The sequence below is a fragment of the Cupressus sempervirens genome, chromosome 8 (assembly GCF_028749045.1).
Source record: "Cupressus sempervirens isolate cs-2001-9-10 chromosome 8, ASM2874904v1, whole genome shotgun sequence".
NCBI classification, from domain to species: domain Eukaryota; kingdom Viridiplantae; phylum Streptophyta; class Pinopsida; order Cupressales; family Cupressaceae; genus Cupressus; species Cupressus sempervirens.
In genome coordinates, this window is record NC_143125.1 from 697,217,981 (window position 1) to 697,231,675 (window position 13,695).

General features: G+C 36.6%; 1 long non-coding RNA gene across 1 annotated transcript in view; it reads left to right on the top strand.

The window, feature by feature from the left end:
- Positions 1 to 3,614: 3,614 nt before the first annotated feature.
- LOC149544364 (uncharacterized) overlaps positions 3,615 to 13,695 on the top strand; it is a 32,987-nt gene continuing 22,906 nt past the window's right edge. The window contains exon 1 of the long non-coding RNA XR_016355777.1: positions 3,615 to 3,917. This is a non-coding gene — a long non-coding RNA (uncharacterized LOC149544364). The remainder of the gene's footprint in view (positions 3,918 to 13,695) is intronic.

The following is a 13,695-nucleotide window of genomic DNA, read 5'->3' on the forward strand; positions in this document are numbered from 1 at the left end:
TTCTTTCAAAGGATGCAAAATAGAAGATGTGTCTTTTTAAAGCTTCTGAAGTGTGACAGGTTTTGTTATTGATTGATAATCATTTGGTGGCTTCCATCTAAAAATTTCTCCATGAAAAGATCTTTTTCATTTTTTTCCTAGGATGCATTAGGGAAACGAGTAATATACTCCTTAAGTATGTATTTTATATATAATATATTTACAAATCCCTGTAAGTTAGATATAATAAGTAATAAAATACCACAATTTCATGTTATGAATTGCTTATGTAAATATTAAATTTGTTACTGATTAGCTTTATCAGAAGTTTGAAGGAAAAAAAATGTTTTGTCTATATTAAATAAAAGTAAATGTTTTGTGAAGAAAATGGGAATGAGAGATTACATACTTGAATAGGATGGTTGAAGGTAGCCTTGATTCTGCATCATCTTTTTCTGCACGAACATCATATGATTCCCTTGAATTAGAAGGCTACACCAAATTTCTCTTTCTGACAAATGCAATAGTCACTTGATAAAATCTAGTCACGGCGCTTCCCTCTGGATTGACAAAAACATAGTACTATTTTCCTAGTAGAAAGAAGCTTTTGTTCACCTAAAAATTCAAAACTTATGCTCAAGAATGAACAATTTTCATGAATACCACCAAGATTATCTTAACGAAAATGATATCGAGTTTCCAATTTCCATTAGAGGGATCATACTAACATAATTCTCACATATTCCTTTGGATTGTTTGAGTATTCAATTTGGTGATGATATGCAGGGAATGGTGCTTGTTGGAGATAGTGTACATAAATTCCGCTTGGTTTATTGATTATGAAATACAAGTATCAAACTAAAAATGATGAATTTTGTGAGTGCATTGAACATGCCAAATAGAGTTAGCTTACCAGTATGTATGTGATAAAAGAAAGGATAATTGGCAATAATTCCTCACTAGATGGTAGTGATTTTTGCAACTGCAACCTAATTCTTGTGAAACTGAGTGGTCAAGAAGTACACCAGATTCGTTGATAAGCTTATCACTGCTAAATTTGCACAACTCTTATTACTTGCCAAGATTTAAATAAGACCACATTTACCATTTTTTCAACTTGAAAAGAAAAAAAAACAATAAATAAAAGGAAGAGGGTTTGATTGTATACCTATAACAAAAGGGCATAATCTTCCATCATCCTTTCTTATGTTTCTTCTTGCCACACACACTTACAACATCAGCTTCTTGCCACACACACTTATAACATCAGCTTTTGAGCATAGTTCTTGTTGCAATGTCAATGGTGAAGTCACCTGTGCATGAAGTCTATTATAGTGATTACAATTTGGGAAGAACAAACCTTTTAATGATATTGCTACTAGGATTCAACTGTGTATTTTGTAGTCAAACATATTGACCCATGATTCATCAGTAATCCTAAATAGCAATAGCACAATTTAACTTTCAATGAAAAAATATATCCTACTTATCAGATTAATGAGATTTTTTATTTGTACTTCCAAGGGTTTCCTTTTTCTCTAAAGTTGTGGCCCCCTGATACCAAATTGTAAAATTTTTAGACCCTCTTCTTAATTGATGAGGGCAAACCGTCTAACAACAAGTTTATTGAGGTAAAAACCTTTACCACAGTAGGAAGAGGCCAAGTTTGGGGATTTTTCCATTTTAAGGTCTAGGGAAATTCAACTCTTCTGATAAAGCAATGGGTTAGGATTATTTTAGATCTTTTAATAGGACTCATCTTCTGAGCCTACAGCCTCATCAACTAAATTTGAACAACAAAAAACTTAGCACTAGGAAAAAAATTCCACTGCCTAAGTACAAGCTACCCTCCAAGACTGTAACCTTGAAGTCAAAAAAATGATATACTAATTGATCATGACTCGAGAAGAATAACAAAATCTCCCTAAAAGGGTGTCATAAAGCATGAAAATCTCTATGTATCCAATAATTATCACATTGACGATGCCCTGGTATGACTGAATGGAAAGAATATAGGTCCACCGCTTTAATTATTCTGTTATAAAAGGTAATTTTGGGTTTATTTGAACGCTATGGATGGGGACACAAGGTAATTTTGGGTTTATTTGGATGCTATGGTTGTGACAAGCATTGGTGATAATACCATTTTTAGGGTTAGGGTGATTTAGCTCTGTGTATAGAAAAATGGTTTAGGATGAATGAGATTTTATAACACAGAAGTAATCGGTTGCCTCACCCATTGATGGGAAACAATAAATCAAACCGTAAAATAGAGAATTTCTTCACAGCCTGAGGTCTAATCACAGGCTATCCACCATGACTGTAACCTTAAAGTGAAAAATTAGTGACATTGATTGATCAAGTCTGGGGAGAAAAAGAATAGTATTATCCCCAAGGGTATTAGAAAACATATTAGATAGGTCTCTTTCTATCCAAATATTATCACATTGACAATTCACTGGTATGACTGAATTGAAAGAATATACAAGGTCCAAATCTTTCAATTGTTCTGTTATATCAGACAGAAACTTACTACCTTTTCATCTTCATTCTCTTGCAGGTTTGAGGGAAGCCATGTGAACTAAGGTACTGACAGAAGAAAATGTGAAGGTCCTCATGCTTATTCAATTCGAACCTTCATGGCATTCCAACTAGTGAAACAAGATGATAGTTTTTCACGTTTATATTTTATACAATCCATCGCATTATGATTGTCCTTTTCTATATTTGAATATTCTGTAATCATGCTATGATCTAGTATTGTTTTATAACCAAGCAAATGAAATGACATAGCATACACTGCAATTATGCTTGTTCAGTCAAGTTTTTTTTTAAAACCCCAAAATTGCCCCTTTTATGACAGATGTGAATAATTAATTTATACGGTATCATGATTATTTAAAGAACATTGATAAAATTTAGGGGCAATAAACTCATAACATTATGTCGAAGCAAAACGTGAGGAAAGGGAACAAATATTTTGAAATTCATCCACTTTTAGATCGAGACTTTTTAGTAATCATTTTCTGCGATTGAATATATAAGAAGGTGAAAGGCATATGAAACAAAACTAATGTAAACTCCTACAACTTTATTGAGATTATTAATAAGGTTAGCATGTACTTATTTTAAGGTATTTAAAGACTGTTGTTACATTTAAAAAAAAATAATTGAGGTATTCCTGTGGCTGAATTTCGAGTAAGTGATCTGTATAATGCACAATTATACTATTATAAATCTAAATCACATCAAGTAGAGTTATCGTGGTGATGGGTTTTAATTTTTCACCTCCATACAATCGACACTGAGAATGACACATCCGACGTCCACTCACATTATTATTTGGGTCTGAATGGAAACCACAAAATGAATCATCCAAATACAGCCTGCATATGTAATTAATCACACACATGTGAGCCAATAACATATAATTTTAAAGTGGGTTAAGCAGATAGATCAAGAATTTTGCCGAAGACATCTCTGCCACTACTACACACCAGCGGTACTAGAGACGAAACTTAAAGACAAAATATCAATTTTGTCTTTAACAAAAAAAAAAAATTTAATTTTTTTAAAAAATATTTCTTAATTGTTTTAAATAAAGACAATAATGGTGCTCACCGCACTTTTATTAGAGGTAACTTCACTACATTTCCTCAACTCACGGTAAAAACTCACGGTGGAACTTGTTGAAATGCGCAGGAATGAAGTAGCGGTACTCGCTGAAAATTTAGCAAAATGGAGTTATCGATGGAGTTATCAGCGGCAAGGATGGTTTTCATGGTGGAGGGAAAAATCACTACATAAGGATTCATGTTGAGCAGTTCTGCGTGGAATCATATTTTGTGCCCTGCAAGCAATCTTCTTCAATAATTCTACCTGGAATCTTTTCTCGTTGCTCATGCCATGTAGCTGCCACGATTAATCCCGGTACATCTGTAAGTTATGACTCATTTCCTGTTCATTTTGCTTCAAGCTTTTTATAGAGTTTAGAAATTTTAAGGTTTCTTAGTCTATCTGTTCCCTACTCTTTTTATCTGCAACGTATCTCCTATATAGGGTGGAATCCCAACTGAGAGGCATTACTAGATGTTGTGACCGCCAGTCACCATCGCCCCAGCCGGGGCCCCCTTTCTATTTTTAAAAAAAACTTTTGTTAGCTTTTGCAGAGCGCAAGACTGAAGGAGACAAGGATTTAATCTCATTTAGGAAATATGCTAGCTGTCCCTAAAATTCCGGAGCACAGTTTTCAGGAAATGAAGGAAAGAAATGAAGGATTCTATCCTTCATTCCTTAAAAAGCCTGCTCCCTAAAATTTCGGAGCTCAATTTTCAGGAAATGAAGGAAGGAAATGAAGGAAAGAAATGAAGGATTTTATCCTTCATTCCTTAAAAAGCCCGCTCCCTAAAATTTCGGAGCGCAATTTTCAGGAAATGAAAGAAAGAAATGAAGGATTTTATCTTTCATTCCTTAAAAAGCTCGCTCCTTAAAATTTCGGAGCGCAATTTTCAAGAAATGAAGGAAAGAAATAAAGGATTTTATCCTTCATTCCTTAAAAAGTTCGCTCTTTCAAATGAGAATTGGTAAAATTAGCTAGATGTGAAAAGTGTTGTCCATGTGGCTCTGAGAATGGAAATTATTTGCTTGTTTGAGAATTGAATGTCTTGACTTACTATTTTTAGAAATTCTATTATTAGTAAGTCTATTTTTAGTAAATTTCATTGCCTCTCAAATTGGCTTTATTTTGACTTTGGGACAACTTACTATTTTTAGAATGCTTATTTTTGGCAGGTCTATTTCTGCAACAAGTGAGCTATGGTTGATAAAGAGCCAAAAGGGTAAATGTGTCTATATCCAAAAGAATGAGCAAGCATGACAGTCAATCAAGAAAAAAATGCTTAAGTCTGGAACCACCCATGAAATATCCAAAAGTAGAAGGGCATGAAGATAATAGGAAAAATGGTTGTCGTGGAATTCTTCCATCATGGACAAAATTCACAATCTCTCAAAAAATCCAGCCTTGGAGAAAAATGGTGGTTGTGGAATTCTTCCATCATAGACAAAATTCATGATCACTCAAAAAGTCTCACCTTGGAGAAAAATGGTCGTTGCGGAATTCTTCCATCATGGACAAAATCCATGATCTCTCAAAAAATCCAACCTTGGAGAAAAATGGTTGTTGTGGAATTCTTCCATCATGGACAAAATCCCCGATCACTCAAAATTTTCAGCCTTGGAGAAAAATGGTTGTTGCGGAATTCTTCCATCATGGACAAAATCCATGACCACTCAAAATTTCCACGAGCAAGAGAATTAAAAATCATGGAAGCAAATATGGCTAAGTGTTGGAGATTTGTCCTTTATAGAAGCAAAAACAACGAAGTGCTAGAAATTTTTTCTTGATGGAAGAAAAAATGCTAGTGTTGGAAGTTTCTCCTTCATGGAAGAAAAATTGGCTAAGTGTTGGAAACTTTCTCCTTCATGGAAGAAAAACTGGCTAAGTGTTTTCAATTCCTCCTTGATGGAAGAAAAAATGCTAGTGTTGGAAGTTTCTCCTTCATGGAAGAAAAATCGGCTAAGTGTTGGAAACTTTCTCCTTCATGGAAGAAAAACTGGCTAAGTGTTGACAATTCCTCCTTGATGGAAGAAAAAATGCTAGTGTTGGAAATTTCTCCTTCATGGAAGAAAAATTGGCTAAGTTTTGGAAACTTTCTCCTTCATGGAACAAAAACTGGCTAAGTGTTGGCAATTTGAAATGTCCCTTTTCTGATTTTATATGATATTTCAAGCCTCTAATCAGATCTTTAAGATCAAATAACCAATCTTTCAAAGATCCACCAATTTCTCAATAAACCCCAAATCGGGTATGCCGGAAATAGTGTCAAAAACTTCACAGCTTCACATATTATTAGTAAATCTGAAAGTGGACATTTTTATAGAAATTTCAGCAGCATAACAGCCTACAAAATGACAATTTCAAATCTGTATAACATTTACACAACAACTCCCAAACGGAGGATAAAAACAATGCTCATCAGGCTCCCGAAAATAACATAGAATAGCTCGAAAACACCACAAAAACATTAATATTCTATCACAGAAGTATAATCACGACCAAATACATATATTCAGCTCTATTTTAATATCTAAAAGTCTTAAATACAGCAGCAACCCAAACTGATATGAAATACTCAACCGGAAACACCAAACTCTTACAAAAAACACATCCGAAAAATCACAAATCTGCACTGTTTAGCACAAAGGCAAACTATGCATGAGCATGCACATGGAATGGCTTCAAACTCCTGTTCTTATCCTTCCTGAAAACCTGCAAACTCCCATTCTTGGGTCTCCTTCTCCACAGGTTTGGCAGCCTCTTAAGAATAACAAAGAAATGAGCAAAAATCAAGTTCTAGAATCAGCCCAAAATGCCTCCAAACCTCTTAAAAGAGGGCATAACCCTAACTCACGTCCAAAAGGGGTTAATAAAACATATTTTAATAATAATTTTCATTTATTAGTCCATTAGCTTCCAAAGATTATCCCCTTTTTCTGAAACTTCACCTTTTTTGGGCCTGCCTGTCTTAGCAAAGATTATTATTTTTAATTATTTTGAAAAGGGGACATGACAAGTCCTCCCCTTCCCAGTATTGCTTGTCCTCAAGCAATGGCTGAACAATAAACCAATCAATCCACCTGGATCCCAAATGTAGTCATGAGCTATACTATTGTCAATTAACACAGGCTCCTGCAATATCCTCTGCAATATAACCAAGAGGAATCCATAATCAAACTGACAATTACAGCTCAACCAAATTCCAAAATCACAACTTCCACAGTCAGAAACCCACGAGACACAAACTCTTAGAACATCAAAACCCAAGTAAAGTGGACAAATCAAACTGCCAACACAGTAAATACTATCAACGCATCCCACTGGCCCATACGGAATGTACAATCCAACTCTGCAACAATGGTGAACGCTCTCGAATGAAACTATACCAAGTATGGAGAATCCACACACTGTACAACTCCTGCAGTCAACACAACTCTGTAGATCATCGGCCACTGTCTCATAACCATAACTCCCATACACCACTGATGGTGAAAAGCCATCACAAGATAAACAACAAGAAATGGAACCCAAACCAAATTTTCCTACCATCAACTCCTCAACACAAGGATCAAATGCTAACTGATGTACATGCCCTGCAATATAAAGTTGATTAAAAAAACCAACCTCAGTCAACAGCTCACCATGAACAAGTGATACAACCCACTGTGACTGATCACTAGCTAAGTCAAGAGATGTCATAGCCAAAGGAGTAGAATCAATAACAACACCCAGTGAAGCATCACTCCCAAACTCCTGCTCTAAGTCACATATTATCAAGCTGTCAACTGCAGAACCTATCGCCATGTCATGCCCATCACAACTCTCATCTTGAGGCATCAAACTGTCCCATAACTGATGATAAGCACTAGAAAGAAAAGTACATCTCTGTATCATCATCTCATCAACATGGTCATCAAAGGTAGATTGATGAGCATACCTCACAGTGTAATGCCGATAGAATGCACCAATCTCAGTCAGTGGCTCAGACTGCAATCCAGATGTAACTAACTGCAATCGATCACTAACCAAGTTGGAACTGACTACTACCTCTAAAGACATCGCCAAGGGAGTAGTATTACTAGTAGGAGCCATGCCAATTGTCGGCTCACCAATATCACACATGATCTTTGATACAACATCTCTAGTCTTCGTGCCATTAGTGCTAGAGGTCACCACCATGTCAGGCATACCACAACAATCTACTGTAGCACCCAACTCAACTGAACCTGACTCTAGTGGGGATGAACCCGATATGCCAATGTTAGTATCAAGGATGGATGCATCCCCATCTCCACTATCTTTAACAGTCTCAACCATGGACATCCTCAGATCATCAGACACCACACCTCAGATCATATGCTGTACTGCCCCACTCCATAAGATAATCTCTGTCGGCTACCAACTGCATATAATCCTGTCTCAGAATCTGGATAGCCTCCCATAAAGAGTGGAACTCTGTCAAGGAAAGATAAATGCCTCCCTGCTCATCACTAGTAGGAGAACCCCATCCATAAACTGCTAACAATTGACGAGCAACATCGAAATGTTGGCAAGCGATAGCAATGTCTCGCTCACTAACTCTCAACTGATTAGACACATGATGGCACTGGCTTGACTGCCTTCTACAAACCTCCTCTAATGCACTGTCTAAAGAAGTATCCTCAAAGTTACTAGTCTCTAGAGTATTACCATTCATATCCTGTGAATCAACTCTAAAGCTCATATCAACATACAGAGTATCAAAAACTGTAGCACTGCTGTCCAACTCCTTTGTACCCAAGGAAACTAAGTCTTCAAAACTGCCCACTGCATCCTCCTGGATGTCATCAATGCCAATATGATCCTGGGACTCATCTGTACACATTGCCAAATATGAAAAATCATCAACACATTCTAGCAAGTATGGTCAACTGGATATATGAACAAAGCCCAACACCGGTGTATAAAAACTAATACCAACATCGGACAAGCTGTTAGCACAAGAAAAGACAACACCGTGCAATCTGCTAATCAAATCCATGATAGCACCCAAACAAACACTGCTACAAAAAAGTGTTAAAGATCTCTAGTCAACTGAATCCCAAATGCCAATATAACAATCTCGAGTCCATATCTGTAAACTAGAATCAGCTGGTAACTCAAGCAAAATCCTCACTTGAGTAATATGACCAATACCAACTAACTCCACATACCTGTTATGATGAGATAATGAAGTCACAATACTGTCTTTGTTCACTTTTAGCTGGCTGGACAAATCATGTGAAGTACTACCAGCCTCAACCTCATGTGATGAAGCATCTAACTGTGCTTGGTACTCTTTCTCAGCAAAGTCATGAATGCTCAATGTCTGCTCATCTCTACCAGGTATCTCACCATCATGCACAACAACATCCTCATAATCATCATCTGAACCCACTACGCTGTAGTCACTACCTGTTGTAACTATACCATCCTGAATATCTGTGATATCACCCTTTAACGACCTGTATACAATTGTCTCAATTTGAGTATCAAGTTGACCATTACTATCAATCTGTGTAATATCCTTTCTCACTACCTCCTGTGGCAGAGTAGAATCTGAGACCTCTGCCTGGCTATAAGCTAGTTTCTCAAACTCCTCATGCAAGTTCTTGGTAATTGTGTCACTTGCCCTGTGAGAAAATCTGCCAAATAGAAATCTGGTCAACTTATCCACCTTAGCTGGGTCGGACAACATGTCATTCATCATACGGTGGTGCTCAACCAACTGTTCAGACATGTCATGGCTTATTTTCCTAAGTTTATCTCGAATGTCTAAATAACCATCCTTTCTTCTGTTCTGACTCTAGATATCAATTGTCCAAGATCGTGTCCTCCGAGACTCTGTACTATACCTGTCCATTCTAGATAAAGTAGAGTGTAACCCCAATAGGTTATAACTTCTTCAAACACCAAGAACTAACATGCAAATGATTAGAAGTAGCATGCAATCATAGATTTTGACATGCAGTTGATTAGAAGCAACATGCAATCACCAAATTCACCAAGAACTAACATGCAAATGATTAGAAGTAGCATGCAACCATAGATTTTGACATGCAGCTGATTAGAAGCAACATGCAACCACCAAATTCACCAAGAACTAACATGCAATTGATTAGAAGTAGTATGCAACCATAAATTTTGACATGCAAGATTTGGGTAGTTGTCAAAACTGATATGCAAACTTCTACAAACCCTCAGGCTGGCAAGATCATAGCTCTGATACCACTGAAATGTTCCTTTTCTGATTTTATATGATATTTCAAGCCTTTAATCAGATCTTTAAGATCAAACAACCAATCTTTCAAAGATCCACCAATTTCTCAATAAACCCCAAATCGGGTATGCCGAAAATAGTGCCAAAAATTTCACAGCTTCACATATTATTAGTAAATCTGAAAGTAGACATTTTTATAGAAATTTCAGCAGCATAACAGCCTACAAAATGACAATTTCAGATCTGTATAACATTTACACAACAACTCCCAAATGGAGGATAAAAACAATGCTCATCGGGCTCCCGAAAACAACATAGAATAGCTCGGAAACACCACAAAAATACTAATAATCTATCACAGAAGTATAATCACAACCAAATACATATATTCAGCTCTATTTTAACATCTAAAAGTCTGAAATACAGCAGCAACCCAAACTGATATGAAATACTCAACTGAAAACACCAAACTCTTACAAAAAACACACTCGAAAAATTACAAATCTGCACTGTTCAGCACAAAGGCAAACTCTGCATGAGCATGCACATGGAATGGCTTCAAACTCCTGTTCTTAGCCTCCCTAGAAACCTGCAAACTCCCGTTCTTGGGTCTCCTTCTCCACAGGTTTGGCAGCCTCTGAAGAATAACAAAGAAATGAGCAAAAATCAAGTTCTAGAATCAACCCAAAATGCTTCCAAACCTTTTAAAAGAGGGCATAACCCTAACTCACGTCCAAGAGGGGTTAATAAAACATATTTTAATAATAATTTTCATTTATTAGTCCATTAGCTTCCAAAAATTATCCCCTTTTTCCGAAACTTCACCTTTTTTGGGCCTGCTTACCTTAGCAAAGATTATTATTTTAAATTATTTTGAAAAGGGGACATGACACAATTCCTCCTTGATGGAAGAAAAAATGCTAGTGTTGGAAGTTTCTCCTTCATGGAAGAAAAATTGGCTAAGTGTTGGAAACTTTCTCCTTCATGGAAGAAAAAATGGCTAAGTGTTGGAAACTTTCTCCTTCATGGAAGGAAAACTGGCTAAGTGTTGAAGATTTCTCCTTCATGGAAGAATAAATGGCTAAGTGTTGGAAACTTTCTCCTTCATGGAAAAATGAAAAAGGATTAAGTGCTAGAAATTTCTCCTCCAGATCTTGAGTTTCACCCTCTTCAAGTGTGTCCCCAAGACTAGAAAAATGATTGATGATGATAAAAAATAATTGGGAATTCTTCAAAATGTAAGAAAAGGCATAATAGTGAATTGAAAGCATTTGAAGAAAAAAGAGGAGAAAGCTCTAGTTTTAGAAATTCAAGAAAGACGCTCAAATCCAAAATTCTTACCAAGATCAAAGTACTAAGTGATCCGGTCCCAGACATTCAAGGTTCAAAGATCAAAGTTCAAATCCAAAAATCCAAAAACATGGCGAAGGAAGTTCAATATGAAGAAATTCTAGAGTAACATAATCATCAACAACGGATTCCAATCCATTTTAGGGAGATAAATTTCCAAGCAAGTACATGGAAGACGAGAATGTTCGAAGAGAGATTTTCAGAAAAGTCAGTCAAAGTTGGATCTTAGTTAAAATGATGTAGTTGGAAAAGACTCAAGCTTATATGGCCTCCATCATCATTTCATGGCATCCAATTATCTTTGATGAAGAACTGAGGTCTCCAAGTCAAATTTCTATGCATTCAGAGAATGAAATCAAGAATAATTTATTCAAGGAGGACTGCGCATTTATTGAGTAATGGACATGCATGGTGGATATTTATTGCACCCCACTCCTTCCTAAACGAGCATGCATAGTGGGCATTTATTACCCACTACAGTAAGTGGATTCCTTATGGCATTAATGTAGATTCCTTTCCATTGCCCGAACCCTAATTAGGGCTGATGTGGCATGATCTTGGCCATCGGTTATTGTGATCATCCGGGCCACCCGTTGTAATCGAGGACCTATATAAAGGCCTCATTTCTCATTTGTAAAGGGAGATTTTTATGACATTGTTGCTATGAGCTACTGAGATAATAAAGTTTTCATTGGAGTTTGGTGAATACTTGACATGTCTTAGTGCTTGCTTGTTCTCCTAAATTTCTTCAAGTAGATTAAGTTTAACATAGTCAATGTGTGGTGATTACAATGGAGAATATGATGGTGTATTGATGAATTTTTTTGGTTCATACTTTTGACGTTTTAGTGGTTCTAATTCGTTGTGTAAAGTTAGCCTGAACCCCTTTCATGCATATTCTCAACTTCTATCAGTTGTATACATTGTTCTTTATGATGGTGTATGCAATGATATGAAAATCTTTGGCATAACCCTTAAAGATTGCACTGGTTCATGCTTAGTTGTAGTATAACTTGGCGAAGCGGAATTCAGTAAATTGAAGAATTTGTCCACTAGAATACTATTTGTTGTTATCACTACCCTTAGGATTAGAATAGAATTCCTGAACCCCATCCTATTTAATTTCTGCATATTCTGTGAAAAATCCAAAAAAAAAAAGCGCTTCATTGCAAAACCTTAAGATAGCTCCCACATCCAGTATGGCTTGAAATGAATATGAATAAACATGTAAGGCCCTTTGTGATCATCAATAAATGACATCAACCATCGATCTTATCCACAGTCAAGACCTAGCATTAAAGGAACCTTGAAGTCATTGTATGATCTTCTAGCAATCTTAGCATACACAAGACTTTATTCAAGAGAGGATAAGATATTTCGGTATTTTGTTCTACTGTTTGGTGAGTCATAAAACACACATCAACAAAAACTGGTGCTAGAAGGAGGGCCTGACTAAAAGATTTCTTGCAGTTTCACATATTGGAGAACATTAATTCATCCTCACCCAAGGTACATCGAAAATCCTTGAGATTTACCTCAGGAGCGCACGAATTACAAGAGTTGAGTTTTGATCCAAAGCCTAGGCGAGGAAATAAAGAAGCATCTATGAGTTAGAATTCACCAAGTGTAGCTGATCTCACAAGGATATTCCAAACTCCACCACCTCAATATCAAGCACAAGGATCAATCCAAGGAGGAGTTCCACCAGGAGCTACACAAATTCAACAGTTATTTGTGCAAATATCTATACAAGTTGTTTCACTTGCAACTGTCCAACAACAAGTTTCAGTAATGGCCCAGCAATGGCGTCCGCAGAATGCATCACCCCTTGCAACGTTTGCCGCATACAATAATATGCCAAAGAATCCTGAACACTTTTGTTCTAAATCCTTTGTGAATGATGTGAATCGCATTGCTGATGAACACATAAATTTTTTTGAGGATGTCCTCCAAAATAGAAACGTGCAAGATGAGGATGTTGTATGTAGACTATTCCCTTATTCATTGGGTGAGGAAGCATTTTACTGGTATATCAACCTACCTTCAAATTCAATACAGACTTGGCAACAATTGAAGGATGCATTCCTCGGGAAGTTCAGATTGCCTATCACCCCTGCAAAATTGTATAGACAGTTTATTGAGATAAGGAGACAAGAACATGAATCAATTGGTGCTTTCAATAACCGATTTCAAAGGGCTTATTCGAGATTGCGTGATCCATATCGCATAGGAGATGATGCAGCACGACCTATCTACTATGTAGCCCTAGACAGTTTCACATCTATGTTTGTTCAAAAAACTCATCCGGCTCCTGCAAGTTTGATCCAAGCATATGCTGAGGCGGAGAAAGTTAGTTTACAATCACCGGCAACTACGAATGGAGCACCTAGCTATTTTGGAAATACAAATACATTGAATCAAGGAGCTTTGAATTATGCTCCGACTATGAATCCAGTTCCTGCCCCTCCGAGCCAGTTGGTGTTGCACCCTAGAGCACCTATATCGCAGGCAA